The 25,429-nt window shown below is 43.5% G+C and overlaps 2 protein-coding genes across 2 annotated transcripts in view; both read right to left on the bottom strand.

Moving 5' to 3' along the window:
* The window catches only part of LOC309475951 (uncharacterized protein), a 237,897-nt gene that overhangs the window by 73,705 nt on the left and 138,763 nt on the right, over positions 1 to 25,429 (bottom strand). The window lies entirely within an intron of this gene.
* Positions 1 to 25,429, bottom strand: part of LOC309474871 (uncharacterized protein) — a gene marked incomplete at its 3' end in the record, with an annotated part of 89,173 nt that overhangs the window by 62,015 nt on the left and 1,729 nt on the right. The gene's annotated exons all lie outside the window — the stretch shown is intronic.

Below are 25,429 nucleotides of genomic sequence, written 5' to 3'. Positions count from 1 at the left end.
CTTTTGAGTCATTGGGCCCAAACTCCATGCACGCCGCGCTCACAGAGAGCGCGTGCAGATCCCCTATGCGCTTCACTGAAGCGAGAGCCAGCAAAAACATCGTCTTGAAAGACAGGTGTTTCAAATCGATTGACTGTAAAGGCTCAAATGGCGCACCTTTCATGGCTTCCAGAACCGTAGAAAGGTCCCATACGGGGACTGAGGGAGGTCTGGGAGGATTCAGTCTCTTAGCCCCTCTAAGGAAGCGGATGACTAAATCGTTCCTTCCTATTGACTGACCAAGCGTTGTTTCTGAGAACGCTGCTATAGCCGCCACATAAACTTTGAGCGTGGAGGGGGCCCTGCCCCCATCCAACAGCTCTTGTAGGAAGGAAAGCACCTCCGTCACACCACAGTTTGTGGGTGACACACCACGGGCTGTGCACCAGCCCGAAAACACCGACCATTTCGAAGAATAGAGTCGTCTTGTAGACGGAGCTCTAGCCTGCGTGATCGTGTTTAATACTCCTTTAGGGAGTCCAACATGTACCCGTTGATGGCCCAGACATGAAGGGACCATAGTTCCGGGTGAGGATGCCAGATCGAGCCGCGGGCCTGTGAGAGGAGATCTCTCCTCATTGGTACTGGCCACGGGGCAGTACTTGCTAACTGCATCACGACTGGGAACCAAGGTTGGTTTTTCCAGAACGGTGCTACCAGCAGTACTGAGCATCCTTCTTCCCTGATCCGTTCTATCACCTGAGGCAGGAGAGAGACGGGGGGAAAAGCATAGAGCGGGTGGCGGGGCCACACATGGGCCAGCGCGCTCCTGCTCTTGGAGAAAAATTCTTGACAGTGAGCGTTTTCTTGAGACGCAAACAGGTCCACTTCCGCTCTGCCAAATTTCTTCCACAGCAGATGGACTGTCTGTGGGTGTAGAGACCACTCGCCTGCCGGAACATTGTTCCTGGACAGTCTGTCCGGTCCTATATTCAAGATCCCTGGCACGTGCGCTGCTCTGAGCGAGCGCAGGTTGCACTGAGCCCATACCAGGAGGCGTTCTGCCAGCCTGTACAGTTTCTCGGATCTGATGCCGCCCTGGCGATTTATGTAGGACACCACAGACATGTTGTCCGAACGGACCAAGACGTGGTGACCTTTTATTTGGGGACAAAAACGCGTCAGCGCGTTGTCTACTGCCAGCCTTTCGACTCCTTTATGTGCAGGAGCTTCTCCCGTTCTGACCATTGGCCGAAGAACGGTCTGCCCTCGAGCAGCGCTCCCCATCCCGAGGTGGACGCGTCCGTGGACACCACTTTCACCCTCGAGGAAGTCCCCAGGCTTACACCTGATTGGTACCAGTCATTCGCTTTCCAGGGTTTCAGAGCTGTGACGCACTTCTGATTGACCCTGAGGCGAAGCAAACCGGGTGCCCACGCTTCGCGTGGGACTCGCGCTCTCAGCCAAAAATGCAGCGGGCGAATGCGGAGCAGGCCCAGCTGGAGCACTGACGATGCTGAGGCCATGAGACCTAGCATCTTCTGAAATCTCTTGAGCGGGACAGACGCGCCGCAGCGAAAAGAGTTCGCTGTGCGTCGAATGTCTACCGCGCGCTGTTGTGATAGTCGCGCTATCATGGATAGTGAGTCCAGTTCTGTGCCCAGGAAAGATATTTTCTGACTGGGTGACAGGGAGCTCTTCGCCCAATTGACACTCAGACCCAAATCCTCGAGGTGATCGAGTAAAATGGTCGTGTGTTCTATGAGCACTGCGCGAGATTGCGCTAGAATCAGCCAATCGTCCAAATAGTTTAGCACTCGCATGCCTCTCATTCTGTGGGGTGCGAGCGCCGCATCCATGCACTTCGTAAATGTACGGGGTGCCAGGGACAAGCCGAACGGCAGGACTGTGTACTGATATGCCTGGCCCTCGAAGGCGAATCTCAAATATCGCCTGTGACGTGACGCTATCTGTATTTGAAAATACGCGTCTTTCAGATCTATTGACACAAACCAATCTCCTTGGCGAATCTGCACAAGGATTTGCCTGGTCGTGAGCATCCTGAACTGTCGCTTCACAAGCACTTTGTTCAGTTGCCTTAGATCTAGTATGGGTCTGAGACCCCCGTCTTTTTTCGGTACCAGGAAGTATCTGCTGTATAGCGCTCCCTCGCTCTGAACTTGAGAGAGAGGCTCTATGGCCCCTTTGCTCAATAGTTTCGTCACTTCGGCTCGAAGTAGATGTGCTACTTCTGTTTTTACCGTGGTCTCGACGCGCGCCACATAGCGGCGAGGGCGTCGGCGAAACTGCAGCGAATAGCCTCTTTCTATAATGTTCAGCACCCACTTCGAAACCCCGGGTAGCTTTGCCCATGCGTCTGCATGGATAGCTAGGGGTTGAATACGAAGCGCGCTCCGCTCGCTCAGCGATGGAGAAGCTTCGGCGTGCTGTAACACAAGCATGGCGCTCGTGACATTTGAGGCATGGGGCGCGCTGATAACAGCGGGCAGATTGCCCGCGCTCGACTCCTCTGCGGTGGTCAACCGCGAGGGGGAGGGCTGGGCGGTTCCCGTAGGAACTGTCATGTCTATGTGTGGATGTGGGCGCGGGACAGCGGGCACATATCACACCGAAAGCATCGTTCGCTTGAGTGAAGCAAGTGCACGTTGGTTTCGTTTTTACAGAAACCGTGAGACATGCATAACGTGGTGTTATTGGGCACTGGGTAGTGGGCACATTCACCATGTTTGAAGCGCAATCGATCTGAGTCGATTCATGTGCGCAAGCCCTGTGTGACGGGCTGTGCTTGTGTGTAGAGATGGGCACTGGGCAGTGGGCATTCTTTCTACACATAAAGCACCATCGGCCGTGGCCGGGACACCAGAAAAATTCACGCTTATGGGATTTATCTGGGTAGCCGTAAAAACGGCGTTTGTGTGCAGGCAAGCGGGTGACAGAACCGACTTGTTTACTGCAGGATACACTGGAACAGTCACATTTACTGGAACTGAACGAGCGAGAAGTTGCCATAGAAACAGAGAGCGTCAACATGCTGGCGTTTATTGCAGGCCTGCGTGCATTACAACAGGCTTGTTCACTGCAATATTGACATTTCCAGTCGCCTGAGTTCCAGAGGAGAATGGGAAATGTATAGGAAAAAGGAGGTTGGTCCGTCCGCAGCGGGACCAGAAAAACTCCCCTTTTTTTCCTTACGCCAGTGACGCACGGAACACCATAGAAACGGTGTTTGGGTGCAGGCGAGCGGGTTGTACAACGCGCTCGTTGGCTGCAAAATACACATCTGCAGTCGCCTTTTCAGGGAACTGACAGAGCGAGCATTGACGGCATAATTTTATCTGCCGGTAGACCCGGGGATCGAACGCGGGTCTCTCGCGTGCAAAACCTGAGTGTCTGCCACTGGGCCACAGGGGGAGACACATTATAACTCAGTTAGCGCGAGTATTATAAGAGAGCGTCAACGTGCTGGCGTTTGTTTGCAGGCATGCGTGTATTACAACAGGCTTGCTCACTGCAATACTGACATTTCCAGTCGCCCGAACTTCAGAGGGGAATGAGAAATGTACGAGAAAGAGGAGGTCAGTCCGTCCGCGGGAGGGACCAGAAACGCTCTTTTCTCCTTTCGCCAGTGACGCACGGAAACCATAGAAACGGTGTTTGGGTGCAGGCGAGCGGGTTGTGCCACGCGCTCGTTGGCTGCAAAATGCACATCTGCAGTCGCTTTTCAGGGAACTGACAGAGCGAAGCATTGGTGGCATAATTTTAACTGCCGCTAGACCGGGATTCGAACTCCGGTCTCTCGTGAGGAAAACCAATGATTCCGCCACTGAGCCACAGGGGGGAACACAAAGGCTTTCGGATGCACGAGCATATAACAGCGTCACATGCTTTCTTCGGCGTATGCTTGCAGGCGCGCTTGTATTAAAACAGGCTCGCCTGCTGCAATATTGATATTTCCAGTCGCATGATCAGGGAACTGGGAAATGTATGAGAAATTGAAGGTCAGTCCATCCTCGGAGGGACTAAAGACACACCTTTCTCCTTTCGCCGGTGAGTGACGCATGAATGGGGCGCAGAGGCAGGGTAGCTTTCTTATAACGTAAAGAAAAACTAACCCCGACCGTCCGCTTCCAGCCTCCCTTGTGAGCGGCGCAGTTTGCGCGGCTTGAACAGAGGGAGAGAGAAAGCTAGCCCCGTGACCGCCCGCTCCTGACATCCTCTGTGAGCGGCGCGGTGTGCGCGGCTCGAACAGAGGGAGAACAGGTATCGTCCCCCAAGCAGGCAAGGCAAGCGAGCGAACCGGCAAGCTTTGCGGGTTGGGGGTGGGGGGGGCGGAGGAGCAGTCTCGGAGAAGGATGCCAGGTGAGTCCTCAGAGTCACCACAGGCAGTAACTAGCTCGCAGTGAGGGCAGTCGCCGTCAGCGAGCGCGAGAGCTGCGTGATCAGGAAAAGGGGCGTCTTGAAAAAGACGCCCAGCTCTTTTAGTGCAATGGGAGTGTGTGTCGCGGCGGCAAGCACACACACATACATAAACACAGTAGCAGAGAAAGGATATAACGCCGGATAGCGCAGCAGGAAGGCAAGGAAGGCGGCGCGGCCAGCGACTTCAGTGACTCGTCCCGCTGAAGATGCTCTCTCTCAGACGGCGCGGCTTCTTATCCAGCTCCAGCGATGCGTGTGCTTCGCTTGAAGGATGAAAAATCAGATAATAGCTGCCTGCGAGCGATATTTATAGGCCTAGACCACGCCCATTTCGGCGGGACGTGACGCAGCGGGCGCGAAGTGCCCTGATTGGGTCTGACGTCACGCCAGGCCTCGCTCGATAGGCTGCTGCAGTTGCCGCAGAGCAGCCAATAGGCGCGCGAGCTGTCTCGCCTATGTCTGCATTGCTGCTGCAACGCGTTTTGCATTATTACAAAATTAAGGATAATTTTTGGCTTCAATATCTCGCGGAAAAGGATTTTCCCCTAGCGTAAGATATCTTACGCAGTACGAGAGACCTCTCGTAAGAGAACCTGTTTGATGTTGTAATCGGAACGGAAGAGTGGTGTTTTGTCCCGCGACAACAGCATCTCACGGTCACCCAGTTGTCTGCTGCACGGGCTCTACTTCAGCCGGAACCGAACAATGAACAGAGTTCACTAAGCTAGTCGCATCCAAAGCAGTATCTAAAGCCCTTGCACTCTTACTATCCTTGATTAAAGTTTGGATGCGTGTCTCTAGTTCTGAAGTCTTCTCCGCCAGCTTTACTATCTCCCTGCATTTATCACATGTAAATCCTGTGCTGACAGAGAAGGATATGCTGTTGGATAACATGTTGCATGAGGTGCAAGTAACAATAAGAGGAGAAGATGACATGACTCACCATGTTTGTTGACTGATACTCACCACATTTTTTTTTATGAACTTGTAAAAGGCACGAGTACGCAAGATAAAAAAATAAATAAAAATAAAGAGCGCACAGAAGGTGCGAGCGTGCAAGAGAATAAATAAATAAATAAATAAATAAATAAATAAAGAGCACACGGGTGGCACGCTAACAGGCTAGCAATAACGATTCAGATTGAAGCTAGCGATGTCAGGTTAATGTGTGATGTTGAGTAAGTTATATTTAGCAGTATAAACAACAAGGAATGATAGTAAATAATGATTCAAAACAGAAAGATATACGAAGCTTACAGACGCAAACCAATGCAACGCTACGCAGCAGCAGCAGCAGCAGGGCAGACAGGAGCAATCGATCAGGAGCAATAGATTATTTTATACCACCCCACAAGATTATTGTTATAAACATGAACCTTGTCTGAAAGGCAAAGGGGGAGGACTTGCTGTAATTTATAGTAATATCTTCAGAATTACTGAGAAGTCTTGTTTTAAATATAATTCTTTTTAAGTGTTGTTGCTAAATGTAACACTATCTAGTGAAAATTATAAATCATGTTTAACATTTGTGCGGGCTACTGTATACAGGCCACCAGGGCACCATAAAGACTTTATCAAAGAATTTGCTGATTTTCCATCAGAGTTAGTATTGGCTGCAGATAAAGTCATAGTTGTTGGTGATTTTAACCCCCTGAGGTCGGCTATCGCGCCGGCGCGATAGGCTCGTTTTTTTCCTTATCAGTGCAAAAAAAATAAAAATAAATATTACAATGCTTATATGCTTGTGTTATACATCAATCGATCCTGTTAAGTGTGTTTTTTTTTTTGTGTATACTCATAATAAAAACAAAGTGTTGTGCTTTTCGCCAAATAAAGAAAAATAAACATGATGCGAGTTCTGCCTCCTCTCTGTCAGTGAATGAACTGTCCGAAAATGAACTGTAACTCAGCGAATACTCAGTCAAACAGGCATACAGACACAAAGGCATGAAGCTTGAATTCTCTTCTTTTAAATGAAGTAATCTTTATAAAAAACAAATATTCTCAGTTTATGTAATCTGTATGAAAAGAGAGAGATGTCAGTCGTTCTCTTCTCAGCTAATTATTTTTAATGTGACTCCGCCCACGGAGAGCGCGCGCTATTCAAACGCAAATGACTGAGACGATCCCATACAAACTGTGAACGCCCACATATCAGCTCGAGAAAACACATCAAGTTTATTCAGATCATTGTACTTGTTTACACTGTCTCGCGGCGCTGTGAGGAATAATGGAAAATGTACCTCAGAAGTGCTGGTATTTCGAGGAGCAACGGATCCTGAGAATACTGTAGTAAGTTTTTTTCATTCTCAAGTGAATCGCGTTTTCTGTGTGTGAATGAATGAATGGCAGAGATGCGCGCTCGCAAATATGTCGAAATATGTTGAAATAAAATGTATTTGTATAAGCAACGTATTAAACTGCAAATTAACATTTATATTTCTTATATAAACGAAAGACCTGTTACAGACATATGAAAGACAACATTTCGTTGACTAGTTTTGGATAGATTATACATTTTTACTGTAAAATATTTGCCACCTCAAATAAGCTTTTGTTTGGCAATTTTTGCTCATATGTTAAATATAGTATGTTTTGTCAAAAATAAAGTAATCAAATAATATGTTATTGGTGTTTTTCCCAATGTAGCCTAGGCTATATTCAAAGTAATGAATCCTTAACTTTGAAATATGTATGATATAAAATGTATACTTTAGTTTTTACAAAGAAAGATTGCACTTGAATTGTTGTTGTAATTGTAACCTTTTTAATAAAAAATATATTTACAAGGTAGATGTAAACTTTTCTTTAAATCATTTTTATTGTGTTTTATTAAATGGGGAGAGGATAAAAATTTGGGGAGAGGATACATATTCCAAAACTGAAAATACAGTATGCGAATTAACTGCACAATTACTAGACATGGAAAAATAAAATGAGATGCTTCCAACTGTGAACCAATTTGGTAGAATATATATATATATATATATATATATATATATATATATATATATATATATATATTGCTCTTGCATTTTTTCTTGTGGCTCAGTGACACACCTGAATGAATGGCTCATTAAGTATGCGGGCCCCATTGTCTCCTCAGGTGTGAACCACTAAATATGCATGATCGTTGACGCCCACTCGCATATTGCCTTTCCAAACATAAAGTGTCTTGCAAAATTTAAATCAATGTATTGTTTTATGTGAATGATTAGGTAGGATGATTTTCACATCATTTTGAAGAAAAAACTCTAGGCGACGACATCCATTAGTCAAAAGTCTTATTGACACATATTTAGTATGTGTTTTGTGGCCTTATTTCAGAAACTTTAGTTTTTAGTTTTTTCAATAACCATGCATAAACATTATTCTCTCAAAAATACAAACATGTACATACATGTTGCTCACATATTATGATAGCCCTGTTTGTGCTAAATAGAGTGTAATTACACCTTTGCCATTAATATGTTTATAAGCAACTGACTGAAAAAAGCACAAATGTCAGGGCATGTCAGAACATCTCAAGGACCCCAAAAACACCTTAGACCCCAGAGGGTTAATATACATGTAGATAACGAAAAAGATGCATTGGGATTGGCATTTAAAGATTCTTAACTCTATTGGAGTTAGAAAACACGTGTCAGGACCTACTCATTGTCTAATCATACTCTAGATCTAATATTATCACACGGAATAGATGTTGATGCAGTTGAAATTCTGCAGCAGAGCGATGACATCTCAGATCATTATCTAGTCTCGTGTAAACTTTATTTAGCCAAGGCTGCAAAGCCGACTCCGTGTTACAAATATGTGAGACCTATCACTTCTGCCACTAAAGATTGCTTTATTAATAATCTTCCTAATCAGTTTCATCATCTCAGCATCCCAGATAGCTTAGAAGAACTCGATATTGTGACAGAAACGTTTGACTCTCTCTTTTCCAGCACTTTAGACATAGTTGCTCCTTTGTGCTTAAAGAAGATTAAAGGAAATAGTCCGACACCGTGGTACAGCGAGCACACTCGGCCCTTAAGAGAGCAGCCAGAGAGATGGAGCGCAACTGGAAGAAAACAAAACTAGAGGTATTTCGCATTTCATGAAAAGAGAGCTCGATTGCATACAGAGAGGCCTTAAAAGCTGCTAGATCTGCTTATTTTTCAACCCTATTAGAAGAAAATAAACAAAACCCTAGGTGTTTATTTGAAACAGTGGCTAAACTAACGAAAAATAAAGCTTCAACCCCAGAAAATTTCAAGCAGCACAGCAGTAATGACTTTATGAACTTCTTCACTTATAAGATTGATAATATCAGGGAGAAAATTATAACTATGCAACCGTCTACTACAGTATCGCATCAGGCAGTGCATTTTAGTCTCCCTAAGGAAAACTTTGATTCATTCATTACTATAGGAGAGGAAGAATTTACTAAACTTGTTAAATTATCTAAATCGACAAAATGTATGTTAGACCCTATACCGACTAAGATACTGAAAGAGATGCTTCCAGAGGTCATAGATCCTCTTCTTAATATCATTAATTCATCTTCATCTTCAAAAAACCACAACTTGATCCTACAGAATTAGTCTATTAGAGGCCGATCTCAAATCTACCTTTTCTATCAAAGATACTAGAAAAGGCGGTATCTTCACAACTATGTTCCTTTCTAGAAAGAAATGATATCTGCGAGGATTTTCAGTCAGGATTTAGACCGTACCATAGTACCGAGACAGCTCTCATTAGAGTCACAAATCTGCTCTTATCATCTGATCGTGGTTGTATCTCTCTAATTAGTGTTACTCGATCTTAGTGATTCATTTGACACTATTGACCACAACATTCTTTTAAATAGACTCGAAAATTATGTTGACATTAGTGGAATTGCATTAGCATGGTTTAAATCATACTTATCTGACCGTTATCAGTTTGTAGCAGTAAATGAAGAGATGTCTTATCGATCACAAGTTCAGTATGGTGTACCACAAGGCTCAGTACTAGGACCGCTGCTGTTCACTCTGTACATGCTACCATTAGGAGATATCATTAGGAAGCATGGCATTAGATTTCACTGTTATGCTGATGATACTCAGCTCTATATTTCTTCACGCCCTGACGAAACTTACCAGTTAACAAAATTAATGGAATGCATAGCTGATATAAAAAATTGGATGACTAGTAATTTCCTACTACTAAATTCTGAAAAAAAAAGAGATTCTAATTATTGGACAAAAAACTTCCTCACGTAATAATCTAGAATACTGTCTAACACTTGATGGCTGCTCTGTCAAGTCTTCATCGTCGGTTAGGAACCTGGGTGTGCTCTTTGATACCAATCTTTCATTTGAAAGTCACGTGTCTAGTATCTGTAAAACCGCATTTTTCCATCTTAAATATATATATATATATATATAAATTACGTCATATGCTCTCATTGACAAATGCGGAACAATTAGTTAATGCGTTCATGACCTCAAGGCTAGATTATTGTAATGCTCTACTGGGTAGTTGCCCTGCACGGTTAATAAACAAATTATAGTTGGTCCAAAACGCAGCAATGGCGTCTACGCTAATATTAGTCTCTCTCTTTATCCCGAGGTTTACCACAGTCCGCCGGATCCAGGCCATATCCAGATCTGATGAAGGACCTGCGCATGGACGTGATGACAACGCAGTCCTGAAGTGTCAACTAGTCTCTCCCCTGTGAAGGCCTCCTTCCCTTCACCTCGTTGTACGGATAATTCCGGTTCGCATGACTATGCGGAAGCGGTGAAAATTCCGTTTAATAAATTAAGGCCAGACAGGTGGTTTGTTGAGGGTTGGTTTGTAAGGCAAGGCAAGGCAAGGCAAGGCAAGTTTATTTATATAGCACAGTTCATACACAATGGCAATTCAAAGTGCTTTACATTGAAGAAATTAAAATAATTAAAAGAAATAAGAATAATTAAAACAGCTTAGAAAAATAAAATACAGTACAGTACAAACAGTCGGACGAACAGTGGCACAGTGCTCATTCAGTAAATGCACAGCTAAACAGAAGTGTTTTGAGTCTGGATTTGAATGTGACCACTGTAGGAGCACATCTGATCTCTTCTGGAAGCTGGTTCCAGCTGCGGCTGGCATAATAGCTAAAAGCGGACTCACCATGTTTAGAGTGAACCCTTGGTATTTCTAGCTGATATGATCTAGCTGATAATATATTGAGGTCCTAGGCCATTGAATGATTTATATACCATATTAATACTTTAAAATCAATCCTAAATTTAACTGGGAGCCAGTGTAAAGACCTGAGGACTGGTGTGATATGTTCATATTTTCTGGTTCTGCTCAGAATCCTAGCGGCAGCGTTCTGTGTGAGCTGCAACTGTCTTATGGTCTTTTTGGGAAGGCCAGTGAGGAGTCCATTACAATAATCCACCCTGCTGGTGATGAAAGCATGAACAAGTCTTTTCTGGATACAAAGCGTCTAATTCTTGCAATATTTTTGAGATGATAGTATGCTGATTTAGTTATTGCTTTGACATGACTACTGAAACTAAGGTCTGACTCTAGTGTCACACCAAGACTCCTGACTTGATGTTTAGTTGTTTGACCCCTAGAGTGAAGGTATGCGTTCACCTTGAGAACTTCATCTTTGTTTCCAAATGCAATGACTTTTGTTGTTTAACTGAAGAAAGTTTTGACACATCCAACTGTTGACTTCATCAATGCATTGGCACAGGGAGTCAATGGGGCTGTAATCGTTAGGCGATAGGGCTAAGTAAATCTGTGTGTCGTCTGCATAGCTGGGGTAAGAAATTTGGTTCTTTCTCATTATTTGGCTCATTGGGAGCATATACAGGTTGAACAGGAGTGGCGCAAGAATTGAGCCTTGAGGGACTCCGCATGTCATGGATGTCCATTGAGACTTATGGTCCCTTATACTCACATAATAACCTCTCCCATCTAAGTATGACCTGAACCATTTTAGGACTATCCCAGAAAGCCCCACCCAGTTTTCCAGCCTCTCAAAAAGAATGTTGTGATCGACAGTGTCAAATGCAGCACTGAGGTCGAGTAGTACCAGCACTGATAATTTGCCTGAATCAGTATTTAAGCGAATATCGTTTATTATCTTTATGAGCGCTGTCTCTGTGCTGTGGTGCGGTCGGAAACCAGATTGAAAATTGTCAAAGTATCCATTCGAGCATAAGGATTTGTTCAGCTGATTGAAGACAACTTTTTCAATGATCTTGCCTATGAAAGGAAGATTTGAAATCGGCCTATAGTTGCTTAATATGGTCTTATCCAGATTGTTTTTTTTCAGGAGGGGTTTGACAACTGCAGTTTTCAGGGATTTTGGAAAACTCCCAGAGAGAAGTGAGGCATTTACCACTTCTAGAAGATCTGCTTCTAAACTGTTTAACACACTTTTGAAAAAAGATGTGGGAAGTGTGTCAAGAGCGCATGTTGATGTTCCCTTTCGTAAAGGGAACTCCCGCTGCATCGATACTCGATACTTTGGGGAATGCCCGCGGCATGACGCGTCTGAAGTCTGTAATGGAACTATTCCAATCTTGATTGGTGCTCGTCACTCGTGACGTTGCATGTGACGGTGATCCGGAAGCTATAAAGGGGCAACGGAACATAGCCGTATCAGCTTTCTGTCTTCAGCAAGCGTTCTGTGTGACTGTATTGTCTTACTTGGTGTTGTTTGTCTATCTCAATATATATATGGCGAATATAGAGAAACGACTCAGGCGGTGTGCGTCCCCTTGCTCGCGCTATTTGAGCGAGGGTGACACGCACTCGTTTTGTGTTGTTTGTCTGGGAGTGGAGCATGCACGGGCAGTGCTCGAGGGCGCTGTCTGTGCAAACTGTTTTCAGCTATCTATGAGAGAGCTCCGCTCCCGTTTGAGCTTGTTCGATCAATCAGATCAGGCTCGCGTTTCCAGTGCATCAGGCCCCGCGTCTGTTGAGGCAGCGCGCCGCTTGTATGCATGGGATTCGCACGTGGAGCTGGCAGATAACACTGAGACGGTTGCGACCCTTTCTCAGTGTTTATTAACCAGCTCCACTGGTCTCGCGCACGGTTCGGAAGCCCGCGCTGCGGCTTCTTCCGACCGTGTTAAAGACACAGCGTTTGATTTATCTGGCTCCGAGGGGTTAGATATTATCAACACTGAATCACATAAATATGGGGATTCGCCACCCCATATTCCCGTTATTGAGGAATTGCTGGAGGTTGTGACCAGGGCAGTGGTTAAATTAAACGTTGAATGGCCATATAATAAGCAGGAAGCGACTAAGAAAAATAAAATGGATGAGCGCTTCCTGCAGACCCAGTCACAATCTTTGTGTCAGAGCCTTCCCTTTTTCACTGATCTTCATACTGAGGTATCGAGATCGTGGGAAAATCCATGTTCATCTCAATTATTTTCCCCCCATGTATATATTTACTCATCTATTAGGGAATCTAATGAGAATGGTTATGGGGTGATGCCTCGGGTTGAGGAATATTTTGCGAAATATTTTCTCCCTGACGTTGCGTCACCCCTGATAGCTCAGACACTTCCCTCCAAATCTCGTACATCGAATTTGTTAGGGAAAGCTTATATGGCGGTGGGTCGAGCCGGTGCATGCCTACACATGATGGGGTTATTACAGGCATACCAGGCTGACCTCCTCAAAGACGTGGATGATAACTGGGAGGTCTCACTCAACGGTATTACTGAATTTCGTAGAGTAGCTGACTTATCTCTCCGTATTATTAAGGAGACGGCTCGTGCTATTGGCCGTTCTATGGCAGCAATAGTCGTCACAGAGAGACATTTATGGCTTAATCGCTTGGGGATCGAGGAGAAAGACAGGGCTTTCCTTCTCGATGCCCCCCTTTCACCTTCTGGCCTCTTTGGCGACGCGGCGAGAACCGTTGTCGAAAGGTTTCAGGAGGCAGAGCGACAATCAGCTATCCCCAGTTGTCAATCTAGGTCTCATGGGGTTGCTGCCAGGGGGCAGCCTCAGGGGACAGCCGCCAGTTCAACATATTTTGAGAAGGTTTCCTCTCGTGCCCCCCCGTATAAGGCTTGGGGCCAGAAGAGACATTCTCGTATGAAGCCCTCTATATCGAGGACAGGTCTGAGGACTGTCTCTCGTGCTAAGATGGCTTCAACTAAGAGGTCTTGTCGTAACACGCAGACCCTAATGGCCGTTCCCCCAGGAGAGCGAGTACAGGAGTCTCGCCCCCTTATACAGCCCTTAGGAAATCGATGTTTACTTCCCGCCGCCGATGGCGCTTCGGGACACATCGGCTTCCAGCGAACACAAATCGCAGTATCTGCCCGGAAACGTTGCGGCCCTGTCGAGTTCGCCGCCTCTCAGGAGGTCTGTAGAGAGCATATTTCGGTTAGTTCCTGCCAGTTAGCTGCTTCAGGTCACCGAAACCATTTGAACATTTTTAGCCAAGGCCAGTCTCGAGGGACTGGTCCCCATAATAGCATATTTAGACACCCCGAGGGGTCTTCAAAATATAGCCTGGAGGGTCCTGCTTACAGCGGAGCTAATATAAAAATATTATCTACTAAGGGTGGTTCACATGTCTGCCAGCCCCGAGCAGGGTTGGTTCTTGGAACAGGAAGTCAAGTCTCTCTTAACAAAGGAAACCTCAAGGTGAGCTCTTCCTCGGTTTCGGGAGCCCGGGTTCTACAGCCGGTACTTCATAGTTCCTGTGAGGGAAGGGGAGTAAGGCCTTGTTTCGGATCTCAGGGTAATGGATCAACCTCCGAGGGGGTTCAGATTCAAGATTCCGACTGTCAGTCAGACCAGCTCCGAGGACTGGTCTGTCGTGATAGATCCACAAGGCCCTTAACTCCTCATTCCCTTCTAACCCCATCACGGGAAGTTTCCGAGATCTGCTTTTGGGGGAAAAGCACATCAGTTCCGGATTCTTCCATTCGGCCTAGTATTGTATCCCCGCACCTCCTCGGAATGCATGGTCAATGTCCTAGCTCCATGGAGTCTTCAGGGCATCCTCATTCCTGTCCATTGACTACTAGAGCAGACGGTTCAACACCGAGGTGTTGTTTCGAGTCTCGTGAGGTGATAGGGAATATGGCTCAGAGTCTAGGAAAAATCACCAGTGCCTCTTCAGAGAAACCGATTCCTGGGGGCGGTGTAGGTTATAGTCATGATGCAGGCACAATTGTCTCCAGCTCAGACACTCATCTTCCTTACCATAGTCATGAATATCAAGCTAGGCCAGGCCACCACTACGTGACCTTATTAAAGAGTGGGCTCGCTGGCAGCAGTGTTCAACATACTATTCTTTGGCCTGCTGTACATGGGGGCCCTGTAGTAGTGGCTCAGGACCAATGGGTTTTCCCCGAGAGGGAACCCACTCCGCATGACCAGAGTTACGCGCACATGCCCTCGTTTTCTGATCATGGGGAGGAAGTTATGGTTCCTGCTCCTAGTACCTGTGTTGGAAACACAGGGTCTGAGGAAACTTCAGAGAGACCATTAGGTTCTATTTTTGACAGACACTATGTCGATGGTCTCTCTGATCAAAGAGGGGGCAGTCATCCTGTCGAGGCAGGGGCTGCAGCCCGGGGATTTCGAACTCCACCCCAAGTTGGCTTTAGCCGGGATGGAGGTCGGTTTGTCAGAGGTGCTCCTGTTTCCCCTTTATGTGGACGGCCACCTTCTGCGCCACCTCTCCCATGCTCTTCCAGCTCTGCTGGGTTTGGACATCATGATACAGACATGGTTGAGGCCATGTCTGTGTATACTTTCCCCGATTGTTCTGCCCCCGGGGGTTCTAGAGTACAAGAGGGTTCAGCAGTACGGGATCAGCTTACTCTTAGTGGCCCTGTACTGACAGGCCCAAATATGGCTTCCAAACATCTGGGCCCTTCTGGCAGGCCTTCCGCGGTGAATCCAGATCAGGATGGTCCTCCCTCTTCAGCCCAAGGTCATGATATTTCACCCTTGGCGGTAGCCCAGGAAGCTACTGGATTGGCCCCTGAGGGGGACCAATTCATAAATTCTGGTCTCTCAACCGAGGTTGTTGAGACCATTGTAAACTCTAGAGCCCCCTCCACGAGGAAACTTTATGCATTTAAATGGAAAAATTTTATTTTATGGTGCAGAGAACATCAGTTGGACCCAGTTAACTGCCCAGTGGCTTCAGTACTGGAGTTCCTCCAGAATCGTTTCTCTGACGGGCTCTCCCCGTCCACGCTTAAGGTCTATGTGGCGGCTATATCAGCCTTCCACACGCCTTTAGGGGTGGGCACGCTGGGGACACACCCACTCATAATTCGTTTCCTTCGTGGAGCCAGGAGGATGAGGCCTGCTATCCAGCCTAGGGTCCCCACGTGGGACCTGGCAGTGGTCCTCGAAGGTTTATCCCTGGCACCCTTCGAACCCCTGGATAAGGTGTCTGAGAAATTTTTATCCTTTAAGGTAGCCTTCCTGCTCGCTATTACTTCCCTGAAACGAGTTGGCGACCTGCAGGCGCTATCTGTGGCTCCCTCTTGCCTCGAGTTCTCTCCTGGCAGAGTGAGAGCCATTCTCCACCCTAGACCTGGCTACGTGCCTAAGGTGCCCACAAATGTGGCACGGTCTATAATCCTTCCGGCCTTTCATCCTCCACCGCATGTGTCGGCTGATCAAGCTAAGTTACACTTGTTATGCCCGGTCCGAGCTCTTGAGGCCTATGTACATAGGACCTCGGGCTGGAGGAAGTCGGACCAGCTGTTTGTGTGTTTTGGGTTATCCAAGAAGGGCTCCCCGGTCTCCAAGCAGACTATTAGCAAGTGGATAGTAGAGGCTATTTCTTCAGCTTACGAGGTGCGCAATCTGCCTTCACCTCTCCCGATAAAAGCTCACTCAACCAGAGGAGTGGCATCCTCTAGAGCCTTGCTAGCAGGGGTTTCTCTTCAAGAGGTCTGTGATGCCGCTGGCTGGGCCTCCCCACACACCTTCATCAAACATTACAGTCTGGATCTGTCCTCTACACCAGGTTCACAAGTTCTCATGTCTTGAGTGTGCCAGATTGCTTCACACCAGGGCAGGGTCTCTCAGTGTGGCGGTGTGGGTATTCGTTCCCCAAAGTATCGAGTATCGATGCAGCGGGAGTTCCCTTTACGAAAGGGAACGTCTCGGGTTACGTATGTAACCCTCGTTCCCTGAGTAGGGAACGAGACGCTGCATCTCTCGGCCACACTTTTCGTGCTCCTGAGAACGACTTGCTTCGACCCTTTAAAAAGCTGATACGGCTATGTTCCGTTGCCCTTTTATAGCTTCCGGATCACCGTCACATGCAACGTCACGAGTGACGAGCACCAATCAAGATTGGAATAGTTCCATTACAGACTTCAGACGCGTCATGCCGAGGGCATTCCCCAAAGTATCGAGTATCGATGCAGCGTCTCGTTCCCTACTCAGGGAACGAGGGTTACATACGTAACCCGAGACGTTTTAAGGTGCTGTACGGTTTCTTCCAAAATTTTGCCATCAATTTCTTTGAAATCAGACATAGTAACTACTTTCTCAGGTGGTCTGATCTGTCTGACCGCAGCGCAACTCAAGGATGTGCTGATCACCTTTCTGATATTATTGATTTTCTCAGAGAAGAAAGAAGCAAACTCACTGCACTTATTGTCTGAGAGCATTTCACTGGGAATCTGGCTTGGGGGGTTTGTCAGTCTCTCTACAGTGGCAAAAAGAGTGCGTGTGTTGTTTAAATTGCAGTTTATAATATTTGAGAAGAAAGTCTGTCTAGCTTTGCCTAGTTCCATATTGAAAGCATGAAGGCTGTCTTTGTAGATGTTATAATGGACTACAAGTTTTGTCTTCCGCCACATGCGCTCTGCTTTTCTGCATTGTCTTTTCATATTTTGCACTGCTGTTGAGTTTCTCCAAGGTGCTTTTTGTCTGCCACTCTTCTTCCTGACTTTCACAGGAGCAATATCATCAATTGCACTTTTAACTTTTGAGTTAAAAGAATCAAGGAGAGAATCAACAGAGTCTGCAGATATGCATGGTGTTAAGGATATAGCCTTCATAAATAGTACACTAGTGTTCTCATTTAAGCATCTCTTCTTGACAGACACAGATCGAGCTTCAGTGGCAGGAGAGATCAATATATCAAAGAAAATACAGAAATGATCAGACAGTGCTACATCCTTAATAACAATCGATGAAATGTTTAGACCCTTACTGATAAGTAAATCTAGAGTGTGTCCATGATTGTGTGTGGGTCCATGTACATGCTGAATCAGATCAAAAGTTTTCAAAACAGTTTTGATTTCTTTTGCCATATTGTTTTCTGCATTATCTATGTAGATGTTAAAATCTCCAGCAATGGCAAAACAGTCAAACTCTGAAGAAATGGTTGATAACAGTTCTGTAAAGTCCTCAGCAAAGGCTGGAGAGTATTTTGGAGGCCTGTAAATAATGATAAGTAAAATGCGAGGAGCACCTTTTAACACAATCCCCAGATGTTCGAAAGAAGGGTAATTCCCAAATGATATTTGCTTACATTGATAGATATCTTTAAAAAGAGCAGCTAGACCCCCACCTCTCTTAACAGCTCTGCAGACACTCATAAAAGTAAAGTTAGGAGGGGATGTTTCATTGAGGATTGTTGCACTGCAGCTGTCTTCTAGCCAGGTTTCATTTAGAAGCATAAAATCCAGGTTGTTTGTGGTTATTAAGTCGTTGACTAGAAGTGATTTATTTTTAAGTGAGCGAATGTTTAACAGTGCAAACTTAACAGTCTTACTTTTTGTCCCCACAGCAATCTTAGTTTGACGTGTAATAGGTACCAGATTAGTTGGGTTTGCTGTACGGCTATTTAAGGCCTTAGACTTTCTATCTTGTAATAGAACCGCAATAGAGAAAGATAAAGGCACACTGGGTTCCCGCTTGTTCTATAAACATTTGAGAAAGTTACTGTTATCATAGCAGGGACCCAAAACACATAATTGAGAGCTGGTAGCAGTTGTTTTTGGTTCACCTCGAGCAGATGGAGGAGGGTGTGGGCCCTGGCGTTGTGGCAGAGGCCGAAGAGCTCTCACTGGAGGAGGGGGAGGGCGAGCTGGGCCCGCAGGCTTTTTTGGTGGTAGCGGTGCCTGCCGTTTTTTGATTGGTATTTGGGGGCTTGCAGCAAAAGAGTGGGATAGTCTGGTTCCAGCATGCACCAGTTCTTCCATTTTCTGTGAGAAGCACAGAAGTGGAGTTGCTGGTGAGAGGGAAAAAGTGTCTGGTGAAAAGGGCTGTTGCTCTGGTGTTATCGGAGGCTGTAATATGCTGTCCTGGCTTCCCTGGCTGTTTTCCAGGAAGTCGTCCTTGGGTGCTGAATCTTGGAGCAGTTCTGATGTGTCTGTCTGTGGTGAGCTCTGTGGGCAGGGCTCAGCTGAGATTGTGTCCGTGAGCAGAGGTTGTTGTGGCTCAGTGGTGTTATCATTGTCCTTGTGTGATATGTCAACATCATGTCCATTTTGCTGCTGAAGTGAAGTCCCGTGGTGGTCATTCATACTGTGTCCAGGTGTGTGTGTGCCGTTCAGATTGAGTGGATTGGCACACACTGCAGAAGGATGATTGAGGGAGAAGTAGATATTGTCCTTTAGCACTCTTGAACCAAGTTTGTTTGGGTGATGGCCATCCCGATGAAACAGTTGTCGTTGACTCCAGAAAAGATTGAAATTGTCAATGAAGTTTACTCCTTTTATATTGCTGGTTTTTTGCAGCCATGTATTAAGCCCAAGCAACCGTGAAAACCTGTTTGTTCCTCTTGTTGGGAGTGGTCCACTGATGAATGTTTGAACTTTCAGTCTTTTAAGTGTTTCAAAAAGTTCATTGAAATCCTTCTTCAGGAGTTCTGACTGCTCTTTATGAATATCATTCTTCCCCACATGAATGATGAGTCGATTTGCAGTCTTATGTTTCATCAGAATGTTCTGAAGTTCCCTGTTTATATCAGAAGTTGTTGCTTTTGGAAGGCAGCATGTAGTTGTATCCCTGCTGCTAATGTTTCTGATTATGGAGTCCCCCACTATCAGAGTCCTGGGCTCGGCTGAGCTCTGAGCTGAGTGCCGCTGTCTGCTCGACCTTGAGCGCCAGTTAGCATCAGTGTTAGCTACTGGCCCATTCAGTCTGTGTTCGATCACATTCATCACATTTGGGGATTCCTCATTTACATTCATTAGTACATCAAATCTGTTCTCAAGATGTATAGGTGTTGGTAGGAGACCAGTGTTTGCAATCCTTGTCAGAGCTGTATCTGGGGTAGAGGATGCTACTGCGGTAATATGTGAGGCTCGTGACAATCTGATGTCTTGAGTGCCTTTGGGTCTCGCTCCCTGTTTGTGCCATCGGTTTGTAAGTCGATCGGCTTGTTTCTCTACCAGTCGAGGAGCACTAGTTTCATGGGACTCACCGGCTATATGCTGAGGGTGTCCATGACGAAGCTCTGTTGTGTGCTCCGTCTGGTTTGGTGGTCCCGTAAATAACTTTGTTTCAAGAACTGCAATCCTTTGTAAAAGTCTGTGGCAGTTAGTGCAGCAAGTAGATTCTTGAACCAGAAGAGGCATTTTCTCTTATCCTTGTAGGCAGTTGTGTTTTCCTTTCCCGGAATGTAAGCTGGTCGGGTAAAGGAGTTCTGCGTTTTTGTAGTATTCCAAACTTTGTCGTATGAGCACTGTGCTGATTTGCTGAAGTTAAAATTAGGTGATAAAAGGAAATAAAATATAAAAATATAGGAGATAAAATGTAAAAGCGATAGAGCAAAGCGCGGAGCAGTAAGCAAGAGCGTCCGAACAGTAGCTGAGCAGGAAGTGGAAGTCCACTTCCTTGTAGGGAAGTCCACTTCCTTGTAGGGAAGGACTACACGCCTGCGCACATATATTCAAACACGCAAACCTATGGATTGAACTCGTAATACGCATGTGCACGCCATCAGCGTTCTCACAGGTTTCGCGTTTAAAGTCTGTGTAGAGTTTCCTGTTAAAACGGTGTCGTGTTAGCGGCCCCTAAGTTAATAACTAATGATCGTTGTGAATCAATCAAACTAACTTTAGCTGGACAATAACTTTATTCTAGAGCTGCTGTAAAGCCAAAACAATCTCTGTGTAACGAAATCACTGGAGGAAAGATGTAGAGAACCCAAATGCAATTTAATTATCAAACATAAAACAAATACAAAACAAAAGCATGACCAGGCATGGGAAACTCTAAACTAAAACAGGAACACAAACCAAGACTAGAAAACAAGAAACCGGATCTGGGACATAGAACATGCAATACTAGACAAAGACACAGGGAAAACATGAGGGCATAAATACACAAGACTAACGACAAGACAAGGGACACCTGTGAACAATAATCAGACGATTAACCAATGACAAGACACATGGCAGGATCACATGACAAACAGGGAATCACATGACAAGACGAGAACCAAGAACAAGAAACAAAACCCAGAACGTGACACTCTGTTACTTTAATTTCCTATTATCTCTGTAAAGCTGCTTTGGAACAATCCATTGTCAAAAGTGCTATATAAATGAAGATGACTTGACTTGACTTGCCCACGAGGCTATCATGGTGTGATATATCTGAATAAAAAGTATAGACTCATTAATACATTACTCATTAAATACAATACTCATTAAAACTTTGGCTTATTCCAAATACTACAAATTGCATACTTTGTCTTCAATAACAAATGTGCATTATTAGACAAATAAAACTTAGCTATACTTTGTACAAAATACTATTGTATACTATAATGTATTCTGAAAATATACTTTCAATGCATTGTTACAATGATCATTTCCAGCACACAGTTAAAAATATACCTAAAATATATTTTAAATAAAGTGCAAATAAATACACCTTTAAAATATAAACAGAATTTTCACTAAAAGTATATTTTTCTAAAATATATATTTTAGAAAATATACTAAAGTCCAATTATTTTAAAGTGTGTTAAAAGTTGTATTGTGAAAATAGGTAAAAGCATGATGCTAATATACTTTTAATATATTTAAAGATAGTACAATTTTTGTTAGTATATTTGCAATGTACTATTTAAAAAGGGAATATATTTATACAATGGAATACAATAAAGCATACTTTTTTTCACTGGGTCCTCATGTTATTGTTGTTAATGTTTTTCGCTATTTTGTGAGCTTTTAAACCTCCTGAACTTTGATAAAATTTTACTTTTACAATTTAGTAGTGGGCAACTTGGCAGTCTGAGAATTTTAATTAATATTATTATAATTATTATTCTTTGTTGACTCACATCTTCATTTTTGTTTCCTCAGAATCCTACATGATCGCAATGCAGAGATTGTGGCTCTTCTCACACATCCAGATCTAAGCTTTTAAAACACTTAGGTAGGTACATGGACACTATGGACACAGACACACATATCCATATGCATGTTTTTACTGCCCATACACTTTTAAAACATAATATCCACTTATGCTCCATACTTTTGCATGTAAGGTGCTGATGGACAGAACATTTGCACATAGGAAGCGTGAAGTTTATAGAACTAGATAGCCTCTACAATTAATCTAACTAATCTAATCAAACAAGGTCCATTTGCTGAAAAACTAATTCTGTTTCTATAATGTTGCACTGTTGGCTGTTACAGTACATTTCTTTCAATATTGACCATGTTACATTTCTTAGAATTTTTTATCTTTTGATCATTGAAACCAATGAATTGTTTGCAGATTTTTTTGCAGAACATATAAATCCTTTCACTTAAAGGCAACATGCTTTTATTTTTAACACATTCTTTTGGAGCTTGAAAAGTGAAGGCGGAGTAATTTTTTTGTACACAATGTTCTTGTTGGAAAATTATTTGTAATTTTTTTTTTAAACTGTAGAAATTGTTCTTGAATGCATTTATTGAATAAAGTCATCAATGAAACTGGATTATTGGTTTTAGTTGAAGGTAAAACATATTTAATTTAGGATAATTGAACAATTGTTCTGTTTTTTCAAAACTAAGATTGTTAACCTTCTAGAACTAAACGGCATTGGATTAAGTTATGTAATTAACTTCAGTTTGTTGAAATAAATAATGTCACATAAATGCAGTTTAACCCAGTTTGATGCAAACAAGTCAATCCAACATACTTTTTTTTTTTGTCTCAGAGTTATATTTCCTGGTTGTCATGTGATTTGCCCTCATGTGATCTTGACAATAGGTTCCTTGTCTCATGTTTCATGTTTTCATTGGTTTACTGTGTTCAGATTTCTTTAGTCCGTTTGTATTTATAGCCCTCATGTGTCATTGTTTCTTGGTCTGGCTTTGTTTGTGTATGTTTAAATACTATTGGGTGTTTCTTATGGTTTTAGTTCAAGTCTTTGTTTATTTTGTATGTGATTATGTTGGCTAAATAAAGCTGCACTTAGTTTCAGTCAACTCACATTCAGTGATTAATGGATTTTATGCCGTTGTTTTAATTTTTTGGGGAAAAAAACAATATGAAAATATGCAATATGAAAAGCAGCAGTTTGGATTTTTGTGTTGCACAAAAGAAAAAGTCGTACAATTTTAGACTAACATGATAGTGAGCAAATGATGGCAGAATTTTCGTTTTTGGGGTGAACTACTACTTTAATGCAACACTGAATATTGTGCAATGATTATTTTATTCACTTACATTTTATATCATTGAAGAGATTTACCCATAATGTTTCATAAAAGAAACATAAATGTTTCAAGTTGACAAATCTTAACTCTTTCCCCACCAGTGATGGAAATTTCCGTCATTTGTAAGAAAACACTTGCCATTGACCTAGCCTGGTAATAGTCAAGTCAAGTCAAGTCAAGTTTATTTGTATAGCGCTTTTCACAATACAGATTGCATCAAAGCAGCTTCACAGTATTAAATTAAAATAATACAACAAAGTTTGTTTCAAGAGGAATTTATTGATTGATAAAATTAAATTAAATATCCCCAAAATATCCCCAACTGAGCAAGCCAAAGCCTTCACTTTGCTTCGTATACAGAGTCTGGAATAGCATAATTCAGCTTGTCTGAAGTTTAAAATCATTGGTTACCCGTAAGCCAATCACATAACGTTTGGTTATGGCGTGTGTTATGCGCATGCTCAGCCGCATCTAACTTCCACTGTAAACACATGTATGATGCAAAAACTAAACCATCGAGCGAAATACCGGAGTGAACATGGCTGTGAATGACTTTTGCAGATTATGTGAAGTAAATCTACGCATCCACGGTACAATCAGCGTCTACGTCACGGCTCTCAGCCCGCCCTCTGTTCGTTGATTGGCCGGCTGTTTTCAGGCCGGTGGAAAACTGAAAGATAGGCTGCTATCTCAGACTGACTACAGGAGCGAAATGAAATTAGCGGAAGTAGGAAGTCTGATGTAGTCAGGCTACCATTGACCACCATTGAAGGAAATATCCGGCTTTACACTAGGTGGTGCTATTACACATCTTCTGAAAGAGTATTGAATCTCTGGATCAAAACACAGACAAAAAAGAAGCAGAAACAAGCAATCTCATATGCATAAGTAAAATAATGCGATCATCAACATTAAACAGCATATAAATCAAAACTGTGTAATGTTACAGAATGAAATGTCGACCCAGGACGAGGTATAGGATTGTGAAGCTTTGAGAGTCTTGATGGACTCGATCTACTCCATCTGTGTTTTGATCATCGTTCTGAATCCTATCAAGATGTAGTTTTTGACAAAAACATGATTTTCTCAGTTTTTTTGCTCAAAATGTTGCATTTTTATAAAACTTACCCATATTCAAGTGTTGATAAAAAACGAATGCATGAAGCTAGAATAAAATTTATTTTTAAATGCAGAGGGTCTGTTCTTTCTTTTGATATATTGTATATTCAGATATTCATACAAACAAATATTACACTTTTGAGAAAATTGTCAAAAACGCTGGTGGTGACTGGCAACTTTTTTTTTAAATGCTGGTGGGGAAAGAGCTAACATCATTGTTAGCAGGGCTTGACATTAACACCCACCAACCCTCCAAATGTTGGTGTATTTCACCAATGACGTATAACGCAGTCTCTCCTACTAGCTACTTTGGCGGGTTGAATACATTTTTCAAATGCAGTCTTTTAAAAAGGCATCTGAATGAATAAATAATATACACTAAGTGCAATGTAGTGTTGTCAAAAATACAGATTTTTCCGAAATATCTGAAACGCTTCCAATTCTCATTTTCCACAGAATTCATGACACAGCTGCTCTTTCTCTCTCTCTCAGCTCTCCGACAGCGAGTGACACGCAAACCCGCCTCCACTCACTCCTTTTATTTGCTCTGGATGAATATTGTTGGTGTTACAGGGCTTGAATTTTGGCGAAAGATTGTGCGTATTGCACATAATTTGACAAATTCCTGCAGATTGTGCGCAGATAAAGCCGCCTCTCAGTACTAAATTGAGCTCTTCTTCACTGCTTATTGCACTTAAACATTCAAATAGACACAAAATGATGTCAAAATGTCGGTCTTGGCGAGTATTCTCGTAAACACAGTCAGTTATGTTTTAAGTGAATGTAAACTGTTGAGAAAGAAAACGCACGTGTAATAGTGTAATGGATCCATGCATCAGGTCTTAAAGTGACAGCAACCAAATTATGCAAAAATATTAAAAAAATATCTATATGGCAGTTTTCCCCCATGGTTTCAATGTCAAAACTGTGGTCAGTGAAAATGCTGAGTGGCTAGTAACTTTGGCAATGTTCCCTCTAGTTTTTTTTTCCTACTGAGCAAAACTTTTCTCTATTGGTTAGACATGTTTTGCCTTTTCAACTTTTAACTTTAAAGTACCATTTCTGTTTTATTTTACCCTTTATGTAACTTAGTGGCATTAAATCCTATTTTTGAAAACAAGCCAAAAATTAAGAAGTTACTAAATGAAGCACATTTTAGGTTACCTGAGTTTTTTTTTTCTACAGTACTTCTAACTGTACCAGTCTATTAACTGTAACTGTACCAATTCTATTAA

This window comes from Leuciscus leuciscus (genome assembly GCF_965113295.1).
Source record: "Leuciscus leuciscus genome assembly, chromosome: 15".
NCBI lineage: Eukaryota > Metazoa > Chordata > Actinopteri > Cypriniformes > Leuciscidae > Leuciscus > Leuciscus leuciscus.
This window is presented reverse-complemented; position numbering and strand designations above follow the sequence as displayed.